This window comes from Pinus tabuliformis, chromosome 1_1 (genome assembly GCF_031772625.1).
Source record: "Pinus tabuliformis cultivar Carrire ecotype Pingquan chromosome 1_1, CPIR1, whole genome shotgun sequence".
NCBI lineage: Eukaryota > Viridiplantae > Streptophyta > Pinopsida > Pinales > Pinaceae > Pinus > Pinus tabuliformis.
The window spans coordinates 367564120-367573675 of NC_142297.1; the positions used below are offsets into that span (position 1 = coordinate 367564120).

At 36.4% G+C, this 9556-nt stretch overlaps 1 pseudogene across 1 annotated transcript; it reads right to left on the reverse strand.

Annotated features, from left to right (window-relative positions):
- Positions 1-241: 241 nt before the first annotated feature.
- Positions 242-1474, reverse strand: LOC149213139 (caffeic acid 3-O-methyltransferase 3 pseudogene; annotated as a pseudogene). Its single transcript, XR_016250031.1, has 3 exons — positions 934-1474; positions 759-823; positions 242-664 (listed from the first exon to the last, which is right to left on the reverse strand). The product of XR_016250031.1 is annotated as a caffeic acid 3-O-methyltransferase 3 pseudogene (transcript).
- Positions 1475-9556: the final 8082 nt, after the last annotated feature.

A 9556-nucleotide genomic window follows, 5' to 3' on the forward strand; every position in this document is an offset into this window, starting at 1 on the left:
AGTTAAGAGTATCGTGGAAGCCATCACGATTACTCCCAATATAAATCCTTTTGCTCGTTAAAAATTCAAACTATTGGCCTATCACATAGATCTTATAATGCAAGACAAAACCAACATTAATTATAGCAATAATCGCACTCTAAATCCTTTAGCTCCTTAAAAATTCAAACTATTGATGTACCACATAAAACATAGGTCATATACTGCATGATAACAACCCCAGCAAAACCAACGTTATTTCCTTAAAAATTCAAACTATTGACGTACCACATAAAACATAGGTCATATACTGCATGATAACAACCCCAGCAAAACCAACGTTATTGTAACGATAATCGGAAGCGCAACCGCTTATTAGGCTTTGGACAGCACTATGAGCGACTGAAGGAAAGGTAACTTGATGATGGTGTACCTCTTGAACCCTGCCCGCTCGAACAGTCCTTTGAATTCTTCCTCTGTTCTCTCCTTCCCACCAGCTGTATAAACCATCATCGTTATATCATATAACAATCCCAATCGCCTCGACATGCTTTCACCTTCTTTGTCTCCACCAACAATGGCTTCGACAATTAACACCTTTCCCTTCGCTGGCGTTGCGGCGTTGCCTCATAGCTTCTTCTCAGCAACTTCACACACTCCTCGTCCCCCAGTCATGGATAATCCACTGCAGTAAATGACAATAGAATATTATTAGCCCTCAACAAATCCACTGCAGTAAATTTCTTATGCAAACAGAAGACCATAGATGAAATCGTCACCTTCATCAAGACTGCATCGGCAGAAGGTATGTGCTCGAACATATTTCCCTCCATATGCTCCACCCCTGCAACACTCCCTCGTTCCCAGGCATAAATCATCATCAACTTGCTATCATGTTATATATATCAACAAATTTATTATATTAATGGTGACCAACATTACAAATCTAATTACCAGTTATGGGAGGCGCAGTGGCAATGACATGAGGCAGATCGAGATTAATCCCACGAATGTGTGAATGTTCCTTCACAATTGTGGACAAGGCAGAGCCCATACCTCCTCCAACGTCTACCAGCGTCGCCATACTCTTAAACCCATCTTCATACATCTTCGCCACGGAAGCCATGACAGTGCTGCTATTAGCGACCATGGCGTTGTTGAAAATCTGATTAGCTTGGGGATCGCGGCCCAGATATTCCCAGGGACTCGTACCATAAGCTTTGTTAAATGTGTAGCAGCCCTCCAAGACAGATTCGTGCAAATGTTGAAAGGCTTCCAGGTAGACGTTGTTTGCTATCAGGAGCAGGAACGGCCCACATGATTGCTGATTTCCTCCCTGCACCAGCAGCTTCGAAATGCCTGTCAAGCCGAACTTTATTTTCTTGGTGTCTGCATCGTCTGCCTGATCGGCCTCTTCTTGTTCAGAGAAAACACCATAGGAAGTAAGGAACCTCAGAATTCTGTACAGCAGAAGCACGCCTGCTATGAAACTCATCCCCTTCCTATACCCCACCAATACCCCACCAAGACAGCGCGGATCATCCCCTTCGTATACCCCACCAAGACAGCGCGGATCACAGGAGTTAGTTATTGAGATGCAAGAGTCAGTTATGAGATCAACCGTAGTAAAGTTTTTAATCGTCTAACACTAAATCTAATGGTGAATAACCAAGACAGCGCGGATCACAGGAGAGTCCATTTCAAATGGAAACGCCTTACGGCGTAATTATCTAGTCAGTGAGGGGAAAAATTTGAGCCTCTCATACATCAAAAATCATCATCTAAGTTGAGCCAAACATAAATACAAACAGCTGAGGAATTACACAAATACTAGGAAATCATCCAACGAAACCTTAAAAATTCCTTATTGGAGAGAATTATTGTTTAGAGCTCTGAGAGACCAGCCCAGGTTGTTGGGATTTCTAGCCAAATCAAGAAGGTTTCCGAAATTTGAAAATTTGAAATACAGAAAATAAAGCTGGATTCCTAACCAAAAAACCTTGTTCTCGAGAATTCCCATGAGCAGAAGTGGCATATCCACTGGCATAACCCACTCCTATTGGGAACGAAAATCTTAGTTGGGGCTCTTCACAGAGCTACCGGGGAGAAGACACCCTAAACCCCACCCTTGAAACCCAAAACTGCACCAGAGCCAAATTTACAAATTTCTGCGTGAATGGAGTTCGCGGAGACGCACAGACAAGCCTAAGTGAAATCTGATCAATGCTCATTTCGAATTTAGCCTTAATTCCCCTATCTAGTAGTACGAATGACACTAGATTGGCAATAAATTCCTCAGTGCCTCTTTCAAGCAATTCCATCGTAATCTTGAGTGGTAAATGATTGGAGGCTTGGGCAGAGGGATGAAATTATTCCAGGCGTGCGAAACAAAATATAATGACACTGCATGGAAACTATTCTAAGTGAGTGCCACGTCTCGGATGGATGGAGATATTTCATCAGACTTAGCCATGCCAAATTCGGTAGGATTCCATGAGAGGAAAGAAGGAAAACGAGAGAGGGAGGAGGGATAACGGGAATGGGGAAGGGATAAAAATAATTCTATGGGGATCCATAATTGAATGGTTTATGGGATAAAGGGAATATTTTGCAAATGGAGCGATAAAGAACTTAGGGAATAGGATAAAGATGCTTAGAGCCATTTATTTCTGGCATGGTTTCTTCCAAGAAGCAACTTGCACATCAGCTTGCTCGTTATTGGATCATCTTTCTAGCATCAATCCAAGGGAGTTGTCTTTTAGGTTGTTCTCATTATTAATTAACTGAATAGTAAGCAACCAACCAGTGTCATAAAACAATGATATCATTAACACATTTTTTTTTGGTTATGTTTATTCCTTGGAAGAGACCATACATTTCTGTTTTGTGGTTGGATTTTCTCCCTAGACCCTAAGCGAATTTTATTTCTATTGTTCTTTTCCCTACAACCTAAGCTAATTTTATTTCCATTATTCCCTTGAAATTTATTAAAATCCCATGTTGCAACCCCTTTATTATTTATAGTAATATTATTAATAATTAAATTAAAATTTTAAAAATTATATTTCAATTTAAATATACCAATAAAATTAATTCTAACTTAAAATAAAATTATAATTTTATTTAAATTTTATTAATTTAAAATATATTATAATACAAATATTTTAATATCTAACCCTATTTTGAAATATTTAAAATTAATTCTAACTTAAAATAAAATTATAATTTTATTTAAATTTTATTAATTTAAAATATATTATAATACAAATATTTTAATATCTAACCCTATTTTGAAATATTTAATTTATATAATTATGTTATTAATAATTAGATTAAAATTCTAAAAATTAATATTTATTAAAATTCAATTTAAATATGCTTATGAATGTAATTATAAATCTAATTTTGCTACATATTAATTACAGAAGCAGAAAAAAGTTAAAATTTATTATGAATATCTCAAGCAAAATCTTCGAAAAAAGCATGACCATTGCAATGACACACGTTTATCCCATGAATTATTTTATTTATATAACAAAAAGTAACCAGCTCCCTACTAGCAAATTTACAATGAACGTTTTAGAAAAATATAAAGAGTTCTATTAAAACTGATGAATATTGTTCTTAATTGTATTATTCAATAAGTGGTAAGCAGTATCTTGTGTGCCCTAAAGGGTGGAAATGGTATTTCAAAAATTCACACGATTAACCTCAACGGGCGACACGTAGCATGAGAAAACCACTTTTCTTACATGCTCTCGACCTGATATCAGTCATGTAAGTTTTCATGCGAGACTGCGCGACAGTCGTTCAATTGGACGGGTCACATCGATGGAGGATATCGTCTGGATCAGTTGGTGAGCGGATGACGTAATATCTGTTGGATCTGGAGAAGTGAGATCAATGGCACGAATTGAAGCGCTTGATAAAAGGAGAAGTCAACGAGGGACCAATAGTGATTGGTCAATTAAGCGGGACCCTCATGGGGAAAATCCACGTACAGAATCTATTTGTGAGCACTTGATTGGTTACAAAGTTAACCAGTAGTCTAATCCCATACTACCACCCCATTTCGTTAACCTCCTGCATCATTTTTTGTATCAGAGCATAGAGATTAAGTTTTTCTACAATAAACATGCCATCGAGGAGAGAAGGAGGCATAGGTTGGGGGAGACCTATAGCAAATGCAGTTCTGCTAAATGAGATCCAAAATCTCCGTACAAGGATGGAGACAATTGAGACTCCTCAAAGGAGAGCACTTGATGAAGGAGATGTCAGTGCCGCAGAAGAATCTTTTGAGGAAGAAGAAGAGGATGAAAGTGAAGCTACCAAAGTTATCAAGATATTGGCCAAAGAAAGTGGAAGACCAAAGGTGGAAATACCTTTGTATGATGGGAATCTCAATATAGAAGAGTTGATGGACTAGATCAGTTCATTGGATAAGTATTTTGACTATGAGGAGGTTGATGATAAAAAGAAGGTGAAATTTGTAGTTACCAAATTGAAGGGTCATGCAACTATTTAGTGGGATGAACTACAAACATCCAGAGCAAGAAAAGGAAAGCCCAAGATCAAACAATGGGATAAAATGGTGAGTAGATTGAAAGCCAAATTTATGCCAAAAGACTATCAGTTAAATCTTTTCAGACAGTTACATAATTTGAGGCAAAAATGAATGCCCGTCAAAGAATATATAGAAGAGTTTTATAAGATGAGTATTAGAGTAAAACATGCAGAGGATGACATAGATAAGATAGCCAAATATATCAATGGGTTGAGGTATGACATACATGATGAAATCAGCTTGCTCGTCTGAAGACAATTGAAGATTCCTATCAAGCAACTTTGAAGGCAGAAAAGAAGATGAAGAAAAATCAAAGGAACAAAGGGAAAAGTTCAGCAAGAGGTAGAGGAACTACCAGACCAAGATTTCAGCACCATCAGAGTGAAGGAGGAAGTTCAAGTAGTAGACCACCACAGAGATGAGACTTCAGTAGAGGAAGGTTTGCACCTAGAGGAAGAGGTCGAGGAAGAGAAATTCGATGTTATACATGTGGAGAATTGGGACATGGATCATGAGACTGTCCTCATAATAAAGCAACAAATCAGAGAAATGTGAATGTGGCTGAGGCAAAGGAAGGAAAACCTCAAATTGTAAACAAGGAAGAATCACAGGAGGCAGGAGAATCCTTGTTGTTGAAAAAGGTATTGTTTAAGGCAAAGAAAGAGACAGGAGAACTAGCTCAGAGAAATAATCTATTTAGAACTACATGTAAATCCAAAGGAAAATGTTGTAAAGTGATAATTGATAGTGGAAGCACTGATAACCTTATTTCTACAGAAATGGTGGACAAGCTAGGATTAGTGAAAACAATACAACCTACTCCTTACAAAGTGTCATGGCTGCAAAAAGGACATCAGCTTATTGTGACAGAACAAATTGCAAGGTAGAGATACAGATTAGTACTTATAAGGATGTGACATTGTGTGATGTAATGCCAATGGGTGTATGCGATGTATTGTTGGGAAGACCTTGGTAGTTTGATCGGAAAGCTATTCATGATGGGAGGAGGAACACTTAAATTTTAGAGAAGGATGGAAATAAACATACACTGCTGCCATTGAAGAATGAAGCAGGAAAAGAAGCGTTTGGAAATAGTGTTATGCTCATGAGTGGAAAAGAATTTCTGCAAGATCTCAAGAAGGATGAACAGATACATTTTGTTGTCATAAGGAGACCTAAGGTAATTTTGACTTCTACAAACTTAGATGATTTACCTGAAGAAATCAAAACTATGTTGAATGATTTTACTGATATTATTGTGTACGAGTTTCCAAATGCATTGCCACCAATTAGGAGTATTAGTCATCATATTGATCTGATACCTGCAGCAAGTTTGCCAAACAAAGCAACATACAAATTAACTCCTCAAAAGAATGCAGAAGTTGGAAGACAAGCACAAGAACTGATGGATAAGGGATTAATTAGAGAGAGTCGTAGCCCATGTGCTATGCCAAAGAAATGGGGTAAATGGCATATTTGTACTGATTCTAGGGCCATAAACAAGATTACTATTAGGTATAGATTTCCTTTACCACGCATGGATGATTTGATGGATTGTTTAATTGGATCAAAGTATTTTTTTAAAATATATTTGAAGATTGGATATCATCAAATAAGTATTAGAGAAGGAGATGAATGTAAGACTTCATTTAAAACAAACAGTGGGTTGTATGAGTTGTTAGTGATGCCTTTTTTACTCACTAATGCACCCAACACATTCATGAGATTGATGAATGAAATCTTGAAGGAATATGCAGGCAAGTTTGTCATTTTTTATCTTGATGATATTCTAGTTTTCAGTAGAAACAAAGAAGAACATCTGGAACATGTTAAGTTGGTTTTAAGAACTCTGCAAAAAGAAAAACTACTGATAAATCTGAAGAAATGTAGTTTCATGAAGGAAGGATTAGCCTATTTGGGATTTGTAGTTTCTAAAGAAGGTTTGAAAATGGATCTAGAGAAAGTCCAAGTAATTTGGAACTGGCCTATTCCAAGAAACATATTTGAGGTAAGAAGCTTTCATGGTCTTGCAAGTTTTTATAGAAAATTTATCAAGAATTTTAGTCAGATTTGTGCACCAATTATTGAAACAATCAAAGAGTCTAATTAGCCATTTAAGTGTACAGAAGTAGTAGACTGAAATTTTAAGTTGCTGAAGAAGAAAATTACAGAGAAACCAGTTTTAGCTTTACCTAATTTTGGAAAGGTATTTCAAATTGAAACTAAAGCTAGTGGAGTTCCAATTGGAGCAATTTTGAGTCAGGAACAGAGACCAATAGCATACTTTAGTGAAAAACTAAATGAAGCTAAGAAGAAATATTCTTCTTATGATAAAGAATTTTATGCTGTTGTGCAAGCTTTAAAAAAATGGAGACATTAATTGCTACCAAAAGGGTTTGTATTGTATTCTAACAATCACACATTACAGTTCATAAACAACCAACCAAAATTGAATTAGAAATATGCCAAGTGGGTAGATTTTTTACAGAGTTTCACTTTAGTGATAAAACATACAAGTGGTAAGTTGAACAAAGTTGTTGATGCTTTAAGCAGAGTAAATTTCGTTGTGCAAGAAATAAGAGTTGGTGTTGTAGGATTTGAAGAAATGGTTGATATGTATAAAGATGATGCAGAATTTAAAGATTTTTATGCAGTTGTACAAAATCTAGTAGTTCATCACAGAAGCCAATGGTTGGATTATCTTATCCAGGGGGTTTACTGTTTAAAGGTAACAAATTGTGCATTCCCAAATGTTCTATGAGGGAAAACATAATCAAGGAGAAACACAGTGGAGGATTATCTGGTCACATTGGACAAGACAAAACCTTTGCTCAGCTAAAAGCCTTTTGCTATTGGCCAAAGGTGCAAACTGATGTTAAGAAATTTGTTGAGAAGTGGAGGATATGTCAACATGCTAAAGGGAGAAGCCAAAATACAGGATTGTACGAGCCATTGCCAATACCAGATCAACCATGGGATGCAATTAGTATGGATTTTATTTTGGGATTACCTAAAAATAAAAAAGGGAATGATTCCATTTATGTTGTGATAGATAGATTTTCTAAAATGGAAAATTTCATTGCATGTAAAAAGACTAGTGATGCAACACATATTGCTAATCTTTTTTTTTCAGAAGGTGTAAGGTTACATCGATTGCCTGTAAGTATTGTGTCTGATAGGGATATAAAGTTAGTTGGGTATTTTTGGAGATCTCTTTGGAAGAAACTGTGTGCTAACCTTAGTTTCAGTTCAGCATACCATACTCAAACAGATGGACAAACCGAAGTGGTAAACAAAAGATTGGGGAACATATTAAGAATTTTAGTGTATAATAATCCTAAGCAGTTGGATTTAGCACTTGCTCAAGCTGAGTTTGCTTATAATGACACTCCAAACCGAAGTATTGGAATGAGTCCATTTTAGATTCTTTTTAGAATGAATCCAAGAGGTGTGTATGAGCTCATAAATTTGGGTAAACAAGAGACAATAAGTGCAAAAGCTAAAGAGTTTGCAGAGCAGATGCAGAGATTACAGGAAGATGTCAAAGGCAGATTGTAGGAAAGTAGTGGAAAATACAAACATAGAGCTGATATGAAAAGAAGGGAAAAACAATTCCAAGTGGAGAATCTAGTGATGGTACACTTGAGGAAAGAAAGATTTCCTGTTAGCACTTACAATAAACTAAAGATGAAAAAGATAGGGCCATGCAAAATTGTGAGGAAGTTTTCAACTAATGCTTATGAAATTGAATTTCCATAAGGAATTGGAATATCACCTATCTTCAATGTTGAAGATTTTTATCCATACAAAGAGACAGAGACAGAGCTACATAAGGAACCTATAGAAGATGAAGTTGAAACTTTGAACTGGGAAGAACAAATGCCAAAGACAGTCAAGAAAGAAGTGGAAGCTTTTTTGGAGAAAAGAGTATCCAAAAGAACTAGAGGACATGTTTATTTTCAGTATCTAGTCAAATGAAAGGCATAACTAGTGGAAGATGCTAGTTGGATAACAACAACATAATTGCAGAAGTATGTAGTAACTCGTGAAAGTTTGATTAAGAATTATTTTCTTCCCTGGGAGTCCGATGCAAGAGAAGCCATACTTAGCCAGCAATGTGATTGTCTGTTCACATATTGTGGCTAACATGAGATGAATTTCATTGACCAGAGTGGTCAAAATCAGTTTTAGTAGAGAGGGTTGGATCTCTCGAATTTATCCTTGCTTTAATTATTGTAATAGTTAGACCACTATATTATTTTTAGACTAAGAGATAAGTTGTTAGTATTGGTGTGTATCAGAGATTGAGAATAGGGATTTAACTGTTAGACTGATAAAAATAGTGATTGAGTTCTCAATGCATTTAGGAGAGGATTTGATTCATAAAAGGAAAAAGAATGTAATGATATAGAGATGAGATGATAGGGAATAGAGTGAGTAAGAGAGAGGTATGATAGGGATAGCGTTTGAGATTGAAACAAAGGTCAGACAAACTATTGTAATCCAGTCGAGAGGGCCAAGACTCTGTAATTTCCGTTTTTTTGAATAATTGATTGAGGTGTAGTGTGACACACTGTTCTAGTGGATCAATTCTCTTGTGACTATGTATCCTTGTTCTGTACCCTAATCAGGTATTTTTCTCTGTTCATACATTTTATTGAATATCACAGTCGATTAATATTAATGATTAATATTGAGCTTAAGCGTTAAACTTTCTTTAAGCGTCTTTATTAGAATTGTGAATTAAGCACATGGTAGTATTTGATAAGTGGTAAGAGGTATCTCGGATGCCCTAAAGGCTGGAAATGATATTTCAAAAATTCACGCGATTAACCTTAGTGGGTGCCACGTAGCACAAGAAAACCACTTTTCTTGTGTGCTCTCCACCTGATATCGGTCAGGAAATATTTCATGTGAGATTGCGCGATAGCCATTCGATTGGACGGGTCACATCAATGATGGAGATCATCCGGGTTAGTTGGTGAGCAGACGACGTGATATCCATTGGATCTG